Genomic DNA, 21,752 nt, shown 5'->3' on the forward strand with positions numbered 1-21,752 from the left:
AATATAAAATCACGGCTGTCTTCTTCGAGACTGCAACACCAAAAGAACGTGTATTGACGCTCGTGATCCAGCAATGTTTTAAAAAATTGGAGGGTAGAAAATTCATATCTGCCACCACGAACCAACGCCTGACAGTAGGGTAATCAAGACTACCTTACATTTTAATATATTTACATCGAATTCAAATAATCGATTTCTCTTTCAGAATATAAATATACAACACAACCCTTTATCATCTAGAAACTTCTATCAACCCAACACCTACATGGTTATCATTTCTAGAATATATTAATAACTAGAAAATGATTTTATTAAAATAATTTTAATTCCCTAATCCTAATCCCAAATAACATCGATTTTTTTAGATTGAAGAGAGCGTTTATTAAAAATGAATATTACCAAACTATAGCTCAATTTAATTATGAAACTTGTTAAAGTTTATCAGGAATGAATATTAATAATTTACACACATTAAATGCCTTGCAAGCCACGAGAAAAAAACATGAGACAGAGGTTTTTTTTTTAAATAGAATAAATTTATTTATCATTCGGGTATATATAATACATTTAAATATATAATGTGATTATTTCGGTATGATATACTATAATTACGTATTGTAATTTTTAAATGAATAAATTAATTAACAGTAATCAAATAATAGCAATGTAAGGTCTAGAGGCACACGACTTTTAATGCTGCCCAAATAGCATTTGCAGTTGGATTGAGCCGCGACGTATTACTATTTTACAGGATTGGGAGGTCGCCAAGTTCTACCATCGCTTCAGTGAACGTTCTATGGAGTAACTTAGCTCAAGGGCTCCTAGGAGGTGATCCCTGCTTCCACTTTGCAAAGCCTCAACGCTGGGAGAACTGGCAAAAGAAACTCCTGCAACGCTAGTATGATGGAATCGAGATCCCATGTTGTTAAAATATACAAAACATGTTACATTGAATTGTTTAAAATTTACATATATAAATATACTTATACATGTGTTATTTTTAAGTTTATTTTTAAATATAACAATATCTTTACAGTACTACGCGATCAATCAATCAAGACAATCGGCTAATTTTGGCTTCGTAGAGCATTATCTCTGTCCCACACTACCTACGTGCCGTTTTGTCAGTCAATCCACCGGTCAACACTGACGCTGCAGAGAAAAATCTTAAATGAATTTTTAATGTATTTAAAATTTTTCTCTGCATTTACAACCCAACAACCAATTGAAATGAAATACTGTAGTAACATCCTCATAGAAATCGTCAACCGCTTCAGTGTAAATGTTTAGAAAAAAATCATTTTGAATTTAGAACGTCCTCAGCTATAAAACAGCAAGACTGATATAATTAATGCGTTCAGTATATTTTATTTGTACTATTTTCCAGATTAGAACAAAGACTTATATATATATATATATATATATATATATATATATATATATATATATATATATAAATATATATGTATTTATATATATATATATACAAGGAGGATTTTAAAATATTATTTGGAACCATACATATTTTATGTAATTAAATCACAGCGATTGAGTTCTTTTTATCACCCAGCTTCATGATGGATTCCAAAATCACAAATAATATTTTGTAGATTTTAATTTATACCAGTAATTATAGCCATATTAAATATTTAAATTATAAATATTGGAACGTATTTTTTTTTTTTTAGATTCTTGCTAGCAGATGGCAATGTTTTAATAGATGGCAATGTTTTAAGATATGTCAAACACGTCAAATTAAACGCGTTGCGTAAATTTATCGTACGTAACTGTAACCGCGTTTTCTTACGAGTGATATAACCTTAAAAAAACTAAAGGTAAGGACGGAAAATGGTTAAAACTTTCATTTAAGTGGCTCAAATCAGTGCAAAATGATGCCGACACGATAGGATCGACGTCATTTCATTCCCTAATTCCAGACTCAATTGCTAACGACATCCGTAAATGTGAATGTTTATCTAAAGCATTTCTTTATGATGTATTGAATGATACTGAATATAATTTGCTACATAAACTCAAGGTTTCGATGCGGAAGTTCACACACGAAACAGAAATAGTATGATTATTACATATTTTTTACGGCTTGTATCTGAACATCGATTAAAATCCATTTAACAATTTTAATCAACAATTACTTTAGTTTAATTAAAATCGTTATAGAAATGTTCGACTCTTTAAGTTTTGTTTTAATTGATAAATACGGCACATTAGTACCAACTTATATTCCAAAATTAAACCATTTGTGTTGATAACCTACTAAATTTAAATAACTAAAAACTAATGATAAAAACAATAAATAGTGAGACAAAGATGTCGATAAAAATGCAATAAAGAATTATAAATAGGTCAGTATGTATATTACAATTTAAAATCATGTGTAAATATATATACAAGTCATATCAACCTCTAAAAATCAAAATGGCGACCTTAGTAAATAATCGTAATTGTTACAAATAATTCCTTTTTATAGTCCACTATAGAAAGTAAGGTTATAATTGCCATAAAATAATGTTTTTTTTTAAATTCAGTATTAATTTTATTAAATTATATATATTAATGTAGGGAGTGATTTGCTATAATATATAACTACAACAGAAAAACATCATCTCTTATTATTGACTTATAACATTCCAATAGAAAATTTAATTTAATATCACACATTTAAGAGTCATTACTTTATACAGTGTGACTAGAAATAGGTGTCAAATAGACTGTATATACATCATCAAATCCTCCATCAAAGATCACCACAATAATTGGTCTCATGTGACTGCCCGCATTCATCAACTTCTCATAGCCTTTACTATGTAAATCTCCTCATCCATCAAGTGGGGAGCCCACCCATGTATCATGTACCTGGTGATGATTACCGCTCGAGAACCTTTTAGCACCAACAGCCATCGGTTGTACAAACCATGTATTCCATGCACACTGTCATTATCTGTGACCGTGGTTTCTCTGTCTATTCCCTCATTTTGGCATCAACTTTGCAGTGTCCAAACATCCTCTTAAGTGATTTCTTGGTGACTGACTTTTATAAGTACTATCATATTGTAATGGTAAATTAAGATTAAAATGTTGAGTGAAAGATTGTGGTAAAGATTGAGAGAAGATGAAAGATAAATATGACAAATGATAAAGAGCGAAAGAATTTGTGAGAGTGAGTGATTTACCTTCAATAAACGGGCCATAAAAAGGCCCCATCATAAGCACCCCTGTCTCATATTGGTCGATCATCACTGACTACGCGCACTGACAATAGGCCTCTGTCTCCTGCCATTAGAGTATTTTGCAAGGGAAGATGTTTCAGAGGCTTCTGAATACTGCACGTCTCAATTGTATTCATGAAGTAATTTTTTGCTACATTTTTAACTTAGGCACTATCACATTACATATACTGCCAAAAGTACCTGGCGATAAATATTGCACATTGACTTTTGGATAGGGACAATCGGCTAATTTCGGCTTCACAGAACACTATCTCCGTCCTTCACTACTTATGTGATGTTTTGTATTTAGTAAAATCAAGATAATTTAAGAAATTTACAAAATAAGTGTACATAATTACATACACAATATACGCAAGTACATAATTTTATCAGTCATTCCGTTTACAGTTTTAATTGCTCACAAATATGAAGATAGATGAAAAAGTCTTGCCAGTTAAAGGACATTACTTTCTCTTTAATGTTGATATGTATGTTATTTATAACTTGTTATTGCATATAATATTTAAAAGATTAAAAATGAATATTGTCATTATCACATGTTGCCATATTTTGCTCTTTGTATTGTTTCAACTGCAGTGCGCTAGCTGCTTGAAATTGATTCATAAGTAACTGTTTATTGATTCATTTGCTTTTTATTTTAGTGAAACTGACCACCTAATTGCAAATATATGCAAAGTAAATCAAAGCAATTGCATATAATCTGGCGTAATGGAGATATACAGGTATGTTGCATTTTTAAGCAAAATCTCTTGCAATTATCAAGCTGTCTGCAGTTATTCATGTAATTTGATAGACACCCTCTGCATGGTATAGGTCTCCCGCTTACAGATATGAGCGTCTGTATGTTGATTACATAATTACAACCAATTAATTTAATTTCTTTTTGTAATAACAAGTTTTTCAGCATTATATTCAACTTTATATGATGATGGTGTTGGGTTAGCCATTAGGCCAGAGAGACTTACCATGTTATTCAAAATTTGGCGATTTTATTTGAAAACTGTAATGATTTCTCTGGTCATTATTGTGAATACTTTTTGCTATGCGAATTTTGAGAGGTTTTTATTTATATTAACCAGTTAGTTTTGTGTTGTCGGAATAGGGCTAGGATGAGTTTATTCATCAATCACAGAGTAATCTTTGATGATAAGGTTTTGGATTAAAAATATGGGTTTACTTCATAAAATGGAACATTTTATAACTAATATTTACTTCTTTAGTACACATGATTTTTAATCTAATATAAATATATCATACATATAAAAGTAGGATTTGGAATTTTTGCATGCTTACAAGTTAGCTTAGTTTAGTAAATTCAGTTTTTAACTATTGCCTTTGCCCCATTTTAGAAATGAGATGATTGAAATTTGAGAATATATTCTGTTTTAGTCAAAGTTAACAGGTAATATAACTTGAGCAACTATTGCATCCCTTAGTATTAAATTACAAATGCTATCTAATATTACAATGTGAATGTATATCTATAAAGTTTGCTTTGTAGTACAATATGTTTGTTACAGATTCCGCCATTCAGCCATTACATGAGTGAAATGATATTCAAAGTGATGTTTTGTATTTACGCTTGCCTGTGCTTATCTTATTTACTGTATACTGTTAAGAAATCCATTATCAAAATGCCTATTTATCTAAAACTTAAAGCGTAAATCATGCGATGGGCTCAGTTATGTTTGCTTGGGGTGAGAGAATCTTCTTAGCATTTAAATAATTTTAGGTACATTTTCATGAACATCCTATCAAAGAGGTCCAAATATATGTTTGTTTTTACCTGAATTATTATTAATCTATCATAAATCAATCCTATATTAATTGACATTGAAGCTTTGACTTGTAACCTTAAGAATGGATAACGCTCTTCTATATATTCATGTAAATATCCCATCAATGGTCATATGCACCATAAAAGAGATACATGTATATATCTGTTTCTACCTGAATTATTATTAATGTATCATAAATCAATCCTATATTAATTGACATTGAAGCGTTGACTTGTAACCGTAAGAATGAATAACGCTTCTCTATATATTCATGTAAATATTCCATCAATAGTCATATGCACCATAAAAGAGATACATATATATGTCTGTTTCTACCTGAATTATCATTAATGTATCATAAATCAATCCTATATTAATTGACATTGAAGCGTTGACTTGTAACCGTAAGAATGAATAACGCTTCTCTATATATTCATGTAAATATTCCATCAATAGTCATATGCACCATAAAAGAGATACATTTATATGTCTGTTTCTACCTGAATTATTATTAATGTATCATAAATCAATCCTATATTAATTGACATTGAAGCGTTGACTTGTAACCGTAAGAATGAATAACGCTTCTCTATATATTCATGTAAATATTCCATCAATAGTCATATGCACCATAAAAGAGATACATATATATGTCTGTTTCTACCTGAATTATTATTAATCTATCATAAATCAATCCTATATTAATTGACATTGAAGCGTTGACTTGTAACCTTAAGAATGGATAACGCTCTTCTATATATTCATGTAAATATCCCATCAATGGTCATATGCACCATAAAAGAGATACATATATATATGTCTGTTTCTACCTGAATTATCATTAATGTATCATAAATCAATCCTATATTAATTGACATTGAAGCGTTGACTTGTAACCGTAAGAATGGATAACGCTTCTCTATATATTCATGTAAATATTCCATCAATAGTCATATGCACCATAAAAGAGATACATATATATGTCTGTTTCTACCTGAATTATTATTAATCTATCATAAATCAATCCTATATTAATTGACATTGAAGCGTTGACTTGTAACCTTAAGAATGGATAACGCTCTTCTATATATTCATGTAAATATCCCATCAATGGTCATATGCACCATAAAAGAGATACATGTATATGTCTGTTTCTACCTGAATTATTATTAATGTATCATAAATCAATCCTATATTAATTGACATTGAAACGTTGACTTGTAACCCTAAAAATGGAAAACGCTCTTCTATATATTCATCTAAATATTCCATCAATGGATATATGCACCATTAAAGAGATACATATATATTTTTGTTTGTGCCAGAATTATTATTAATGTGTCATAAACCAATACTATATTAATTGACATTGAAGCGTAGACTTATAAATAGAGGAATAGAAAACACTTTTGCCTTAAAAAATCCAAAGAAACATTGAGTTAGACTGAGAACTATTTCTGTCTGCGGTAAATTAATTATTTCAGTTAATTTCACATTATAAAGTTATAATAACTTAATTTTAGTTAAATATGCACACATTTTACAAATTAGTAAAATCTGTTATATTAATGCCTTTTTCCGCTTATGGAATCAATGTATTCAAATATTTGATGTTTGAACATACGTTGCTTAGCGTGTGAGTGTGTTTTGTTATGAATTATTAAAGGAATGGAAAACTTTTAATATTTTTATTTTGTCAATTTTTCTCGATAAAAATAAAAATTATAAATGTTATTGGGTTTTTCTTTCTTACGTCTTTCCTGTGCACTGCGAATGCCTAGATTTGGTCGTGCTTATTCTGCCATGCGACTGAACTTATATCCTAACAGCTGCTTGCACGCGAGTACTATATAACTTCATTGCACTGTTATTGTTTTTTGCATTTTATCCTGCATTTCGTATTTCATCACAAAAAATGAATAACATACAAATATATTAATGTCCACTCTGTGAAAACTTAAGTGAGTTATAACTTTTAGCTGTAAAATCTAATGTCTACCTTATGTTCTGTTCGCGCAATAAAAGTCATGTACCATAAATCGTCTTAATCAATTTACATAAAATCGATGTTTTTTGAATATTCAATTATTGCCATACGTCACATTTATAATTTCTTTTTTACATACATCCAACTTTGATTAAAACTTTCATTGTGGTGAAACATACATTCATACAGCAACGGAATAACAGATCAACAAGTGATGAATAAGGCTATGCTTGGGATATGGTTGAAGTAACTGGACTGGTAAAAAGTAGAACAGATGGCTGAAGCCTAAAGGTTCTTAAGTCTATATCCAGACGTTAACAAAGTATGAAACGATGATCATAAATTATTTTGTTGATAATAATTAAAAAAATTATTGACGGTTATTTCGTACCTCACGGTACCTTACTCGTAATGTCACTTAGACATTCTAAGGCGGGAACTTTTTTACGACACGAATGACAGATGTCTTAAAAACGTAGTTAACTATCTGAGTGTTAAGTATGTACGTATTTACGACAAATTGATTGGTAATTAATAATTGGTTTTAAGATTTTGTCGGTTAGTGTAATAAAAGTAGATTTGAGGCGAAACAGCGTTCGATTCTCGAACTTCAACTTCTTACTTTCTGCACACAGCGGGTGTATCGTATTACGGATCACATCCTAGAGAGCGAATTAAGGGATCCATCTTACATGACGTGGGGTTTCTTTTTCAGCTGGTGGACGCCCACTGCAAGGCATAATTCTCCCTCAAAGCTCGCCACGATGACCGGTCTTACGCAACTAGATGCTTCCTTTGACCTCAAGCTAAGTCTTTGGTCCACCTGATGTGGGGGGGGGGGGGTCATACCCACATCACCAGTCTTGGTATACAAGCTATACGATGCCGTTATATGCCATAAACGAGGCTTTCTGGGCGATTGAATTTTTTTAGTTTCGCGTGGAGGTCTGTTCCCGACCACGTCCTGTCAGGAGGCGTGCCTCAAGGACAGGTCCTCAGACCTAAGCGAAGGTCATACGACAACCGCCGACTTACGACTACTAGAAAGTGTGGCAATGCTCTTCTCGAAGCGCAGCGTTTCCTTTACCCGACTTCACTAGTGGACTGCCCAGAGCGATGGGCAAAAGATAGTTTTGTGTGCACGTCGCTAATGAAAGGCCATTATTGTCCTTGACCGTTTCTAAACAACAGGAGTAAAATGTAACAAAAATAAAGTGGCGTTATGAAGCTGTAATTAAATACATAACGTTCAGAGACCGTGCCGTATCCGAGTGTCCAAACCAAGACGTTCATGTCCGGTCTCGTCGGATTCTAGTCCGGATCATGTATCACAGAAACAAAATCTCGACTATACTAGATAGGAGCGTTGCTGGAGTATCTTCTGCCACTTCCTCCAGCGCTAACACTTTCCGAAGTGGCAGTAGTGATATTACCCAGGCAACTGACAACAGGCAACAACAGTCCTCGACTTGGTCAGTTGCCTGGGTAATATCACTACTGCCACTTCGGATAGTGTTAGCGCTGGAACAAGCTGCAGCAGGCAATAGGTCTCGTGCGTCCACTGAAGCGATCTATGATCTCGGCGGCCTCACAATTCGGTAAAATATGTCTCGGTTCGAGGCGAGGTTCCTCAGGTATCTTTAAAATTGGTCATGGGCTTTGCGCCCTTGTCCCTTTGCCGTCTGGAATTTGAGAAATCTGCAGGTGCACCCCTATTTATGTGGTAACAGGGATTTTTGATTCTTATAATTTGTTTCACATTACATTTTTATTTTTATTCTTCTCTTTCATATTTCACATTTATTTTTTCTCCGTTCTTTCATTCCACAAATTTATCTTTCTCAGACATTCCGTTCCGTTCATCCATCCTCAAACACTGCAGTTATATCTATTTCTATTTATAATTTATCACGGGTTTTATATTTTGATTTACTTTATCCAGTATATATCATAATTTTAGTTTTGTTTTACGCTATTTTTATTTTAGTTAACTTTATCCAGTTTTAAAATGTTTTATTGCCTAATCTATGTTTTGTTTCTACTTATTACATATTTTGTCACTTCTCTGTAGGAAGGACTCTCTCTCTTCCTTTTCCTTCATAATGGAGGTTCGGTCTCGTATCGGAGCCCTCCAGATGCGGAGCATTCTGCTACCAGGTGGATCACGGTCTCGTCCACGCCCGGTTCACAGAAGCACGAAGAGTCCTCCTTGAGCTTGAACCTGTGAAGGTACTCAGAGAATTCCCCGTGCCCCCTCCACCTTCATGCTGTGGAGCGCGCGATAGACCGAGACGACGTCCGGGAAGAACTTCCGCGTTGTCGATGCCGTCGTTCCTTCCATGTTCCTGCTATTCCATTCGTCAAGCGTTCCCAGCCTAAGCTGTCGCTTGACGAATGAGATAGGCATTCCTCATGTTCCGGTCGTCTTTTACTCTTCAGGGCCGCGTCCTTGGCCAGTTGGTCCGCCCTCTCGTTCCCCTCCGTCCCCGCGTGTGCTTTCTTCCAATAAAATCTAACATTCTTGCCATTCTCTCTCATTTTTATAATATTCTCTTTTACTCTTACCGCTGGAGGGTGTCCGATCTTGCGACTGTCTAGAGGGCGGACCGCGAGTCGCTCAGCTCTGTCGCGTTGCTAAAGCTGGCAGCTCTGTCTGGTATGCAGCGCAGAAGCTGCACAACTTGAGTTTATTACTATACAGCTGTGCGGCCTTACGCAGAACGCCGCATCCACCTTGTCGCTTGTTATATATATATACAAATGGTCAGTGTGCATTAGAGATACCCATCTCCAGCTCGGGAGCTAGAAAGATATATATCTTTGCAAAAGATATAATCACTCTCTAGCTCGCATGTTTCGTTCAACATGGGGGTTAAAAAAAATGGAGGCGATATAAAAAAAACTCAACTCGGTTACAAATATCTATATGCATCATAAATTATCATACTGTCAACAAAATATAACCTAACCGCACACCGCATCCGGCGATTTCCTGACTTTAACCATCCACTTGGTTTCCTAGTTCGCGTCTACCTACTCGTGGCCACTCGAGATATGTCCCGCGCTGCCACTTAGACCATTGTACGATTTATGAAATCTCAGCGAAGCCTTACGGTATACTCTCCATTGCCAAGTGACCTTGATATAAAGAAAAAAATTATTTATTCAACATTGAACCTTTTAACAGTACTCTTATTGTTCGCCAACTTATCATTTATTTATTTATTAATCTGTTTCTGATATTATATGAAGTCAAAATAATCAGGCGACATCGCTGCCAAGGATTCTTGTCATTTAAATATTCTTTTATTGAATAATAAGACTTTTTCGTCAATTTACTTTTAATGGGCGTTTTGAATTTTGTTCCATAATATTCTGCGGTATATTAAAAATCGAATTCCGTTTATAACAAATAACTTTGGTACAGTCAGTTTATCACGGTGCTTTGTAAATACAGTATGTGTGTTAGACATTTTTTTTAATTTATTACAATTGTTGTAAATTATAATATATTGGGAAGACACTGTAGGAATTATTACCTGTTTAAATTGCCTTCGCAGCTCTGTGCTGTGAATAACTCGCATGGCTCTCTTTTTAGTTAAGTTAAATTATACAGGATGATCTGAAATGCGTTTATTTTTATTATATTCGAATGCGACTGCAGTCAATTTCTAGCAGTAAAAAGTCTGCATAGATAGAAGTAAACAGTGGTTTTTTTAGTACATCAATATTTGATATTATATATTAGATATTTATTTGTCTGAAGTTCAAGATGTTGACTCATGTGTGTTGCCACTGAATGCGTTAGGATACGTGACGTGGTCGCCTCATGGTTTTGGTGTCAGGTCGAATCAGAAAAGAACTCTAAATGGTGGAAGGAAACACGTGCCGGTAGACGCGGTGGTGGTTTAATTTGTCTTTATGACGATCTTTGGAATGAGGTTGTTTTTTACCATTCTTGAGTTCTATTTTCTCACACATAGATTTCAAATAAGACCTGTTGGTAACATTCATCTAGTGTCTTCAGATGATGTTAACAATTATGCTAGCGGTATCATCTAAAGCCTTAAGGATTCAGCGGGCATCTGTTCTGGTCTTATAGCCAGCCCATGCTATGTCGTTCGTAAAGCCTCTTATTATTGGTTTGTAACACGCGACCGCCACGACCACTTTACATTAAGGCTTAAGCCATTGTTTCACTAAGTGGGATCCACACCCCAGGAGGTGGCAATTCGAAAGTAGACTCGATTTATTAACCCTTTCGCTTTAATATACAAATATAAATGTTACATAGGAGGGCGTGACTATTTTAGGAAGGCATGGCAAAAACGGAGAAGATAAGATAAGGTACACTAGTGCGCCATGGTTTGTCCGTGCTTTATGCTGAATAGATCCGTTTGAACACAAAAATCATTACATACACACACAGATACTATTTGGAACAATTAAGACATGTTTTCATGTGTGTGTTTATTGTTCTATATCTTGTTTTTTTTATTTTGTGTGCGTGCTTGCATATGTAAAATTATTGTAATTACTGTGTGTTATAAACATAAGGGGGACCGGAAAGTAATGTCGCTTTCTTAAGTTAAATTCAGACGACTACATATTTAACAAGTTTTTATTTTATAATCAACGATATATTCACCTTCTTTATCAACAACCTTTTGGTATCTAGTATACAAATCAATGCGGGAGCAGCAACAAATCAGTCGGTTTTTCTTTAAAATATTTCGACAGAAACGATATTACTTTCCGGTCCCCCTAATATCACAATAACTCCAAAGATAGCAAAATTGAACAATAATTATTTTTAATATGTATTCTGAATTTTGAATTTATCAAAGTGATTTATTATTTCTGAAATCATTAATTAACTGGCAGTAAATGATATAATATATTAAACCTTTTAAGGCTTTATTTAACCAATATAGAAAACTGAATTGTGAATCTTTCGATGACCACGCCTAGCGACCTCACACAGCGTTGATTATGCCGTAGTCGTATTAACCTATCGTCACCAATAGACAAGTAGACAAGCGATGTGTTCCCCCCCCCCCTCCACTGCCACTGCCACTTCAGATTGCTTGTTTGGTTTAATGATAATAATAAAAATATTTTTATTACAGATGAGCTGCGATATAAGCGTCCCGAAACGAACACCGGCACAATCATTGCTACAGACAGATCGACGTTTCGCACGAAACAGGCAGTACGTATTAAATTTTAATTTAATTTACCTCACTGAATATATGACAGTAATAGCGATATTTGAGGACAAAGGTAATAGAGAAATGTGTGTTCCGCTTACCATGGACCTCTTGTCTTGTCTCAGCGGGCTGGTTTCCGCAACTAAGCGGCAATGCGCTTATTTTGCATCGTGGTTGGTCTTAATCAAGTCAACCCACCTCCTAGAGAAATCCCAGCAGACCCTTGATGTTCCCGTACACCGGAGTAGTACGTGAGCAGCTGTCTCGTCCTCCTCCAGGCGCGCTCTGCACAGAGGACTGTCCGTAACGCCTGATGTAAATAGACGTTTGTTAAAAACACCATGACCGGTTAATGTCACTGCCACCAAACGCAGTCGGGGTCGCGACAGCCGGAGCAGGGCGTCAGAGAGCCGGCAGCTCATGTTCGGCATTGCCTTGTGCTTGTCGGCACTCCTCATGACTTGTCCATTGCTCGCTGCGTTTACTCCTAGTACACTCAGCTACCAGAGACCTGGCCTTACCCATTGGTAGTGGGATGTGGGGCTCCGGGCAGTAAACTATCATGCTGAAGCCCCTTCATGCCAGCTCATCTGCAAAATCGTCATCACATCACAGAGAAGTTATCACCGAAGTTATTCGCACGAATGTTGGCCATACCCGTGTAAACCTTTTCATTAGAACAAAGCTAAGGTATCCCATGTCGTAAGAGGTGAATGAAAGCGCTAAGTGAGGCAATGCGAAGCGGTCCCCTGGTTGCAGCGTTACATCAAGACACAACATACAATCATCACTAACGTATCGATGTTGATCACCTTGAGGGTTTTAGTGGGTAGAAATACCATATAAACCTATCCTTCCTCCAAAGGCCGGACCTCCCATATCTTGTGTCCAATGAAAAAATTTCCCTCCGATATTAAAAGGCAATACCTGTGTATGTATGTACGTCTGTTTGTTATACGCGTTATGTAGTCTATCAACTGCCACCTCAGGTTGCTAATCTGTTGAGCTATTTATATCGTAAATATATATGTAGTTCCTCTCGATCCTGGAGGCAGGCACATGATATATAATTCTTGATACTCGTCTTCAAGACAATTCATTCAGTGTATATACCTCTTTTTTTCAGGGTACCCCTACACGCGACACTGCCATGGATGAGGTGTACCAACCATGTTACTTGAATACACTAATGCAATGGTTTAAGTTGCAATAAGTCAGTAACAACGGGTTACGTCTTGACCCAACAAAATGCACATCGATTTATCTCAAACAAGACATACCAGATATAAACCACCTGCAGTATGAAGTATCAGGTATGTGGTCGGCGAATATACTTACTAACTTATTTGGAGGCAACGAATAATTGTACTTAATAATAAAGTTAAAAACGTTTAATATAGGTATTTGTGAATCATAGAGATTTTTTTGCACGCAAGTGTATGTATAGTATATAAAAATTAAAATTATGAACTAACAAAAATCACATCACTGTAAGGCATGAGCAGCGATGTCCCGTGACCCTGGTTATGTCGGTCTACCTAATGGGGGATCTATCCAAGCTGCGTCTTCTGGATCGTGGTCGCCTCTAAAACATTTTGTCCAAAAATTCCTTGTTATAGATGGAAGATAAGAGAAACGATAGGCCACAGGATTAATAGGCGATAGGAATAATGTGTCCCGTCCGCTGAAAATTTTTTCTCTGAAAATCTACGTACACCAATACTTCGCTTACCATCGTTTCGTTTTGCGTTTTTTTCGAAGTTGCGTCGCTGCTTAATTAGTACTAATTATCACTGTGCGTCGTTAGTTTTTCGAGGTTGCGTTGTTTTGGGTTCGAGTCTTAAATTTCTGTTTTTTCTAAAATATGACAACACTTTTGTTTCTAATTGCGCCATGCCATCAAAACTCGGGGATTTCCTTCCTAACTACAAATCAACGCAATTTTAATACAGTTTTATTTTCACTTTGTTTTGCTAATTTTAGAGTTCAATTTCAATTACGTAGTGTGTTGTCCTTTTTTTTAAAGGCGAATGATAAATTTAAATAAATTTTTACTTGTTGTTTCTGGTTAAAAAGAAGGTAAATATTATTCCAATTTATTTACTGGCAGAGTTATATTACTTATGTTTTTTAAATGTTTACTTTGTTCAATTTTCTTTTTAAAATTAGTATGACTCTGGAACCTATCTTCGATCTATACATGGTTTGTTACAGAAAATCTTAATTCACTTTGCGGCGTTTTTTTTTTGGAACGTAACCACGACGCAAAGTGAGGTATTGTTGTATTTCTAACCTGTAAAACATATTATTCAAATATCTTCGCCTTCAGTCTGCTTTACATAAAATGATCCAGAGCTGCCTTATACTTACAGACTTACCTCGCTGATAAATGAATAAATATTTATTATTTATTTTGTTTGTTCCAGGTACGCAGTGCTCTTTGTGTGGGAAACAGATATGTTTAAGCTCAGGGTAATGGCCGCCTTCTTTCCTGTTCACTGACGTCAGCTTCATACTCGGCTATATCATTATCCCTTGTAAATAAAGGTGAGAAAATTATTTATGATAGGATCCTTTTTGTAGAAGCCAGTTGTATTTCATTCAGTGACAGATTTTAATTGACAATTTTCCGCTGATGTAAACGCATCCTTATCTCGTTATGTAGTTATTGGTATCAATGGCCAACGAATACGTAAGTCTCTATAAAAACACTATGAGTATAGATAAGTTGTCCGAACGACAATCTATCTGTTATCGACAGCCGTTGGAATCTAAAGGTCCTCCAGTGGAGACCACGCGCCGGTAGACACGGCCTATGTACATCCCACAGTAGGTAGACATGGCATCAGGAAATCGCTGTGTAAAGACAGCGCATACGCCTAGGAACATTTTAGTCATAGCACGTCCGCATGTGGACCTAGGCCTCCCCCATAGAATAATAATAGGGTTGGTTTTAAGTGGCCTGGATCCAGCGTCTTTCGGCGACTTAATCCAGGTCATATTTCCACCTCGTGGGCAGGTTTGTGGTCTGACGGTTCGCGGTGTCCACTACCGAACCTCAAGGCACCAGCGACATGATGGAGGAGTAACACAACGTTGTATTATTCAGTTAGATATTACTCTCATTAGTGAATTCTTGTCAAAGCGGACATGCTCATGTACCGGTTGGTTCTGGTGACCCTGCTGCTCGCTCCGAACGTCGCGACGAACTGTTTTGTGGAGTGAGAGAATCCATTTGCCGACTTTAGTGACAGTTTTGAAGATTGTCCATCATGCTGGAGAGAATCCTGGAGATCGCTTACCTTCCACTTTACCCTACACCGCAAAACGTTCCATTGTGATTGTGAGAAAGTATGATTTCGTTAATTAGAAATAAATTAGTAATTTTAAGTTAGAGGTAAAAATAAGTTGATAGTTATAAATTAGTTTTACACAGTTTAACATTTAGGTTAGTGAATAGTATGCAAATAGTAAATGTAAAAACAAAGACACCGACGCTTATGTCTGTCCAATATAGATTCTAGTAATATAAAAAAAGTTATCGAAGTCTGGATATAGCAAGTTTATTATTCTACCAATTGGACACGTGTCCTAATTTTTTTTTAAAATTAAAAACGCAAACACTCGCGACTACAAAGGCCCCGCTTATAATAGAAAAACACCATTCCCCCGACACGAGGCGCATCGAGGGGTGAGGTTAGTCCTCTTCATGTCCCATTCGGTCTCCTTCAGTACCATGATGGTCTGCCAGAAGAAGGTCACGACACGTTGACTTCTACCCCAGCATCTCCGACTGCTGACAAGGAAACGTTCTACAAGAGACAAAAGATGCGAAGGTTATCGTGCGATATCATATGGCTGTCCTCTGGACGCTGTATACCTCAGTTCAGAGCTTCGAAGCCTTTTTCACTCACAGATTATAATAGGCTTATAAGGCTACGGACGTACCACCCCACAAAGGTACAAGAGTCCTATATACATAAATACACACATATAGATATATATATATATATATATATATATATATATCTATATATATAAGTAAGATTGCCGCACCGTATGGTCATCACAGTTACTTAAAATATATATTACCATTAAAAACCAACCTTTAAGATATATCGCATTGCACCTAATCTTCGCAGCTATTTATTGCAAATATATCAAAACATATATAATAATGATAAATTGCTATATCTATTGTTATCTTTAAAAATTTAATGGATTTTGCATCACATATATACATATAGGTACATCACCAAATATATTTACGTACCTGAAATATACATATATATATATATATATATATATATATATATATATATATAATATTTTTTTATATTAAAATATGGCAGACCAATAACTTGTGGTAGTACAAAGTCTATAGGGCAGATAGTAAATAATAATTTAATTTATATATATATATATACACATATATATATACATATATATATATATATATATATATATTTATTATTTCTGAAACTATTGGTTTATGTATAAAGTGCACTATATATTCACCCGCTTAAAGTTTCTACACCTATAAGCAATCATCCTGTATATGATAAAGATTCATCAAAAGCTCTATGTTAAAGTATTACGATATATTATTTTCATATTTATCGATTAAAACTGGTCTAAACTAGCCAAATATAGCCTGCGAGCATTCTTAAAGGACTATATATATATATATATATAAGTGGTTGGTATAATAAATGTATAAGACTGTTATTAAAGTAAACGTCAAGTAATTAATGTGTATTAAAATACAAAAAAATTTAATATTAAGTTTTACGAAGCTCAATAAATTAAACAACGTTATTGTTTATATCGGACATAAATACATTAAATTGCATGTTCAGTAAGAAGACAGTTTTTCAGTGTATCATTTTTAATTCACACAACAAATATATTTTAAGGTTGTCCAAGAAAACATCAAAGTGAGTTTGTCCTCGGTTTACCCGAGCGAAAAAGATATATCATTCTGTCTCGCTTGCACGCATGCAATTACTACTTTACTCTCGAAAATAGCCGATGCTCTTCGATCGGCTCCGACCTGAGTGCATATGCACTGAGTAATTTACTTAATACTATAGAACTATTTCAAATCATATTTATGTATTTTAACCTTTATTATTTACAAATAAGGTTACTAATTATTTAAACTATTTTAACATAGTAATGTAATAATTTTTGTTATATTTAAATTTGCAACAAAATTTATGCGCGGCTATCTTGTGACGCGCACTGAATCGACACCTAGCGTCAATTGTTTATAAAGTAAGGTAGAAAACGAATGAAACAAGATGGTAAATGTTATAATATGTATTATATTTCATAAAGCTTAATAATCAAAGTAAAACAGTTTTAGTTTTAAAATAATACCGTAATAGAAAACAGAGTTGTTGTTCATTCCCGTCGCGCTGAAGATGATGTCCACTTCGGTGTCAGTGAGCCCTTGTGCTAATGTCTTCGTCAATATGTACCTCAGGGTTGCTCCTGTGACTATTCCAGCGCCTACCGGGTCATAGGATCTTATGATTTCGTATACGGCGTCTATGTCTGCGTCGTGACGTTTCAAATGTTTCACTAAGGGAACAAATTCAAAGAAATGAAGTCTTCCGCTTCCGTTAGCGTTAAATTCGTTAATAAGAGTTGGGTATTGCTCCGATGAGAGGTATTTGTCCATCAGAGATAGCGCGCGTGCAAGATCGTGTACACTAATGCGAAGATCCCGACCTTGGAACATTCTGAATATCTCCCAATACGGAAACAAAGTACTGTTTATCCAAACAAACGACACCATTGTGAATTTGTCAAGTGAACTAATAATTTATTATGGAAATACGTTGAATCAAATGTACAGGTTAATATTGAATGTCAAACGAACAATGGCGCGAACTTTTTAATGCGACCGCTTCATGCCTTGACACAAGGTGACGCAAAAGACCGGTGCGGAGATAAACGATTTTTCTTAAAAATAATTTATAACTTATATAATATAAAGACATTTTATTGTATATAAAGTTTAATTATATTTAAATCGTAACCTGTGCACGTCAAATTGTGACAGATAAATAATATTTGCACGATTTTAAACTTTTCATTTATTAAAATATAAATTTCAATTGCTGTTTACAATTTAACACGTGTTAAATAATTAAAATTGTTCATACGTTAATTGTAGATTTATTCGAGTCAATTTTATTTCGTAATTTTTGCCAACGCTCAGCTCATTCCTCTGAACATTTTTTTAGATACAATAATCGATAGCAAATGATCTATATATCGACATATTTTACATTTATAACCAATCATACTGTATATCCACCCTTAATTTAAAACTATATTGCTTTTCAAACTATATATGTGTGATTAATTGTTATTTTTATTTCAGTTTATACATCTGTATGAAAATCGTTATCGACACTAATAATACAGGAAAAATGGATTTGAATCAGCCTTTATGGTTAACAACAGAAAACCTGCTGTATCAACGGTGAGTTAAATTTAAATAAAAAACTAGCGTTCGTATGTCGGGAAAAAGGAGCTTTATCCCGACATGCGAAAGCCGGTGCTTTGTCCATACAAATCTATGTATCATACAACATTTAGAAATTCATCACTTAGGCCGCCAACCCTCGACTATACTAAAATTCTCTTTAAAAGAATTTCCAGCGACCATTTTTCCGACCATGTTCAGTCGCTGTTGAGTCGAAATTCTAAACCGGTATTAGACTAAGCGTGACCTGCTAAGAGAACAATCTCGTCAAAGTATGTAGCGGCAAGTACATTCCAGACTTCGCTATTTAAATAAAAGTTTCAGGTAAACCGTACCAAGGTATGACGGAGGCAGTCTGCGACCGGTTTTATTGGATGCCTATGGGACTCATGTTCAATTGTCGATGAATTCATTAATACAGAAATCTAGAGTTATTTTTAACATATAGTAACATTGTAGTGCGAAACAGCTATACATGGTAATTAGTCCAGGTCTAGTGGAACAAGCCCACCCAAAAAAATTGCATGATGATGCAGAAAGATGCGAGTGATGAAATAGGCACACTAATATTCGACTTGGACAGACATCAGATAAAATATTGTTTTTTTTTCTTCTAGATTTGTTTCGCAATCCTTTCGATTGGATCGCCCGAAGAAAAGGAACGTATTTGAAAATATATAATTTAATTGAGGACTTTTAAACCTGGCATTACCAGCCTGTAAACGCCTCTTGATATATATGATTGATAGTGAAAATAATTAAATGTGAGAATTATGGTGGATATAAATATATATAATTATAAATAAACGTTTTATAATAACCATAGAATATTTTTTTTACTAGTATATTATTAAATATTACAATAAAAAGCAAAAATTCGAATCGGTAAAAAAAAACTGAAAAAAAATGTGGGTAGATATTTATAAAAAGAATCTTACAGATTGCGTATAAAATTTTATAAGCATTAATTGAAAATTCTAAATTGTAATATGCAAAAATAAAAACAAAGATATGATTCACAAAAAGTTTAAATTGAACTCAAGTTAATTTAAGTTAATTTAAACTGCTATCACATATGGCAACATTTTTAATTTGTCATTATTTATAATTTACATAATAATTATTACGTAATTATTTATTCAATAATAAAGAGTTGAATGTTGTTAGTTATTGTATTTAAATGTGATTTTTATTTTATACACCAGTAGAACAAAATATTTTTAATTTTAAATTGCTTAGTTGTTCACAAGAAAAAAAATTGCTTTATTACAAATAAATTAATATATGTGATAGACGTAATAAATTAAAAATAAAAAGATTTTTTTTTAAAATTTAAATATTTACGAACGCAAACTGTTAGATACATGAAAGAATTTTCTCGATCATTCGACATGTGCGTAGACGAAATGTGGAAGTGTGGTGTGTTTAAGTTTCAACTATATAAGAATTATAAATATCTTAACTAAAATGATTGGTCAGGATATATAAATTTTAAGAAATGAAGATCGTAGTGAATCATTCAGATTTGGAAGCAATTCCATCTTCTCAAAGTTCATCTATGGGTGAGTTTACTCTGTATTTCATGTAGCATAGCATTTCATTAATCTATGTCATACTTCTGCGACACCATTTTATAATTTTTTCGCGTGTCGTTAACCTTTAAAATTTTCAGACCACGTTCGTTTTTATGAATTCGTTTTCTTTACAAATTTAAATTTTTCTATTTGTGATTTGTGTTTCTGTTAAGAAATGGATTTAAAAAACAAATGAACGTTACATCGAATAATCTGTTAAAAGAAAAAAAAATAAGAAAAAGCCAATTTGCATGCGGAGCTGAAATTAATTCAGGATCTGTGTGGTATGTTATATTGTTTCATATATAAATATATGAATATCATATATAAATACATAAAGTCCAACGGATGATACGTTGATGTAAAACATGATTGACGCTGTTTCTACATGACAAAGTTTCACGGAAGCCATTTTGAAAAATATAAACTGCCATAAGCTGCCAGTGTTCATACTAATTTTGCTCTCTTGTAAAAATATTTCATAGATTTCTCTTTATGCTCCACAAATCAAACAAAACTATTCAAGTATATTCTTACATCTACCTCCTATTTCAATTTATATAAAACGCTACATTTTCCAAAAAAAAATTACATGAAAGTAAATGTCTCCTAGATATATATAAAAGAAACAAGACTTAAAAATTAATATGTTGTTTAATTTCAATGAAACCATTAGATTCTAACTTGAATCTTGTTTGAATTTATTTGCATGTTGTCGCAGATTGCAGAGATGAGTACACAAAGAACTTTGTTTAAAATAACATTTCAAGTCAAATAAATTGGAATAGAAGAACATATCAATATGACAAGTAAGTATCATGTTTCATTATTTTTAAAGATATCTAATTTTAACAGAACTTTTATTCATTATCAACTTATTATGTAATTTACTTTATTTTTGACTCTATTTTCTTCGCAGGGTGTTATAGTTGTGGAGAAGAAGCAAGAACAAACACCACAATGACATATTTTCAATAAATTTGAACGCAGGTATGTACATTTACATTTTGTCAGATATAGCCTAAATTATATTAAAATAATCAAGCGACATCAATCCCAAAGATTCTTGTCATTTATATATACCTCTATTCTTAATATTTGATTGTAGATAATAAGATATATGTTATAGCACAAAACATATATGTTAGGCTGTAAAAACAATAAATAAAACATCTAAATTAATATTTATCTAGGGAAAATGTTTTAACAGACAGCGCACAGTAGTTTTTTGTACATATAAGTGCATATAAAGGAGGTTTAGTTGTATTATTGATATTTCCAACTGAACAGACTTGAAACTGATAGAGACACCAACACATTTAACTTTTTAAGACAAGCTTTTATAAATTTAGAAAGGTCTTGTATTCCTACGCTTTAATTTTTTTTGAAACTGAATAACCTATGTCTAAAAATACAATTAAAATTATTTCAGTCATAGGATGTTCACGTGCAAAGG

General features: G+C 33.7%; 1 long non-coding RNA gene across 1 annotated transcript; it reads left to right on the forward strand.

Moving 5' to 3' along the window:
* Positions 1–1,768: 1,768 nt before the first annotated feature.
* On the forward strand, positions 1,769–19,540 carry LOC137920866 (uncharacterized). Its single transcript, XR_011107116.1, has 7 exons — positions 1,769–1,835; positions 3,890–3,970; positions 12,143–12,225; positions 13,350–13,536; positions 14,650–14,770; positions 18,618–18,719; positions 19,340–19,540. It is a non-coding gene; the product is annotated as an uncharacterized lncRNA (long non-coding RNA).
* The last annotated feature ends 2,212 nt before the right edge of the window (positions 19,541–21,752 follow it).

This window comes from Battus philenor, unplaced genomic scaffold (genome assembly GCF_028537555.1).
Source record: "Battus philenor isolate CCGP_79_NKW_IND1 unplaced genomic scaffold, ilBatPhil1.0.hap1 SCAF_1, whole genome shotgun sequence".
NCBI lineage: Eukaryota > Metazoa > Arthropoda > Insecta > Lepidoptera > Papilionidae > Battus > Battus philenor.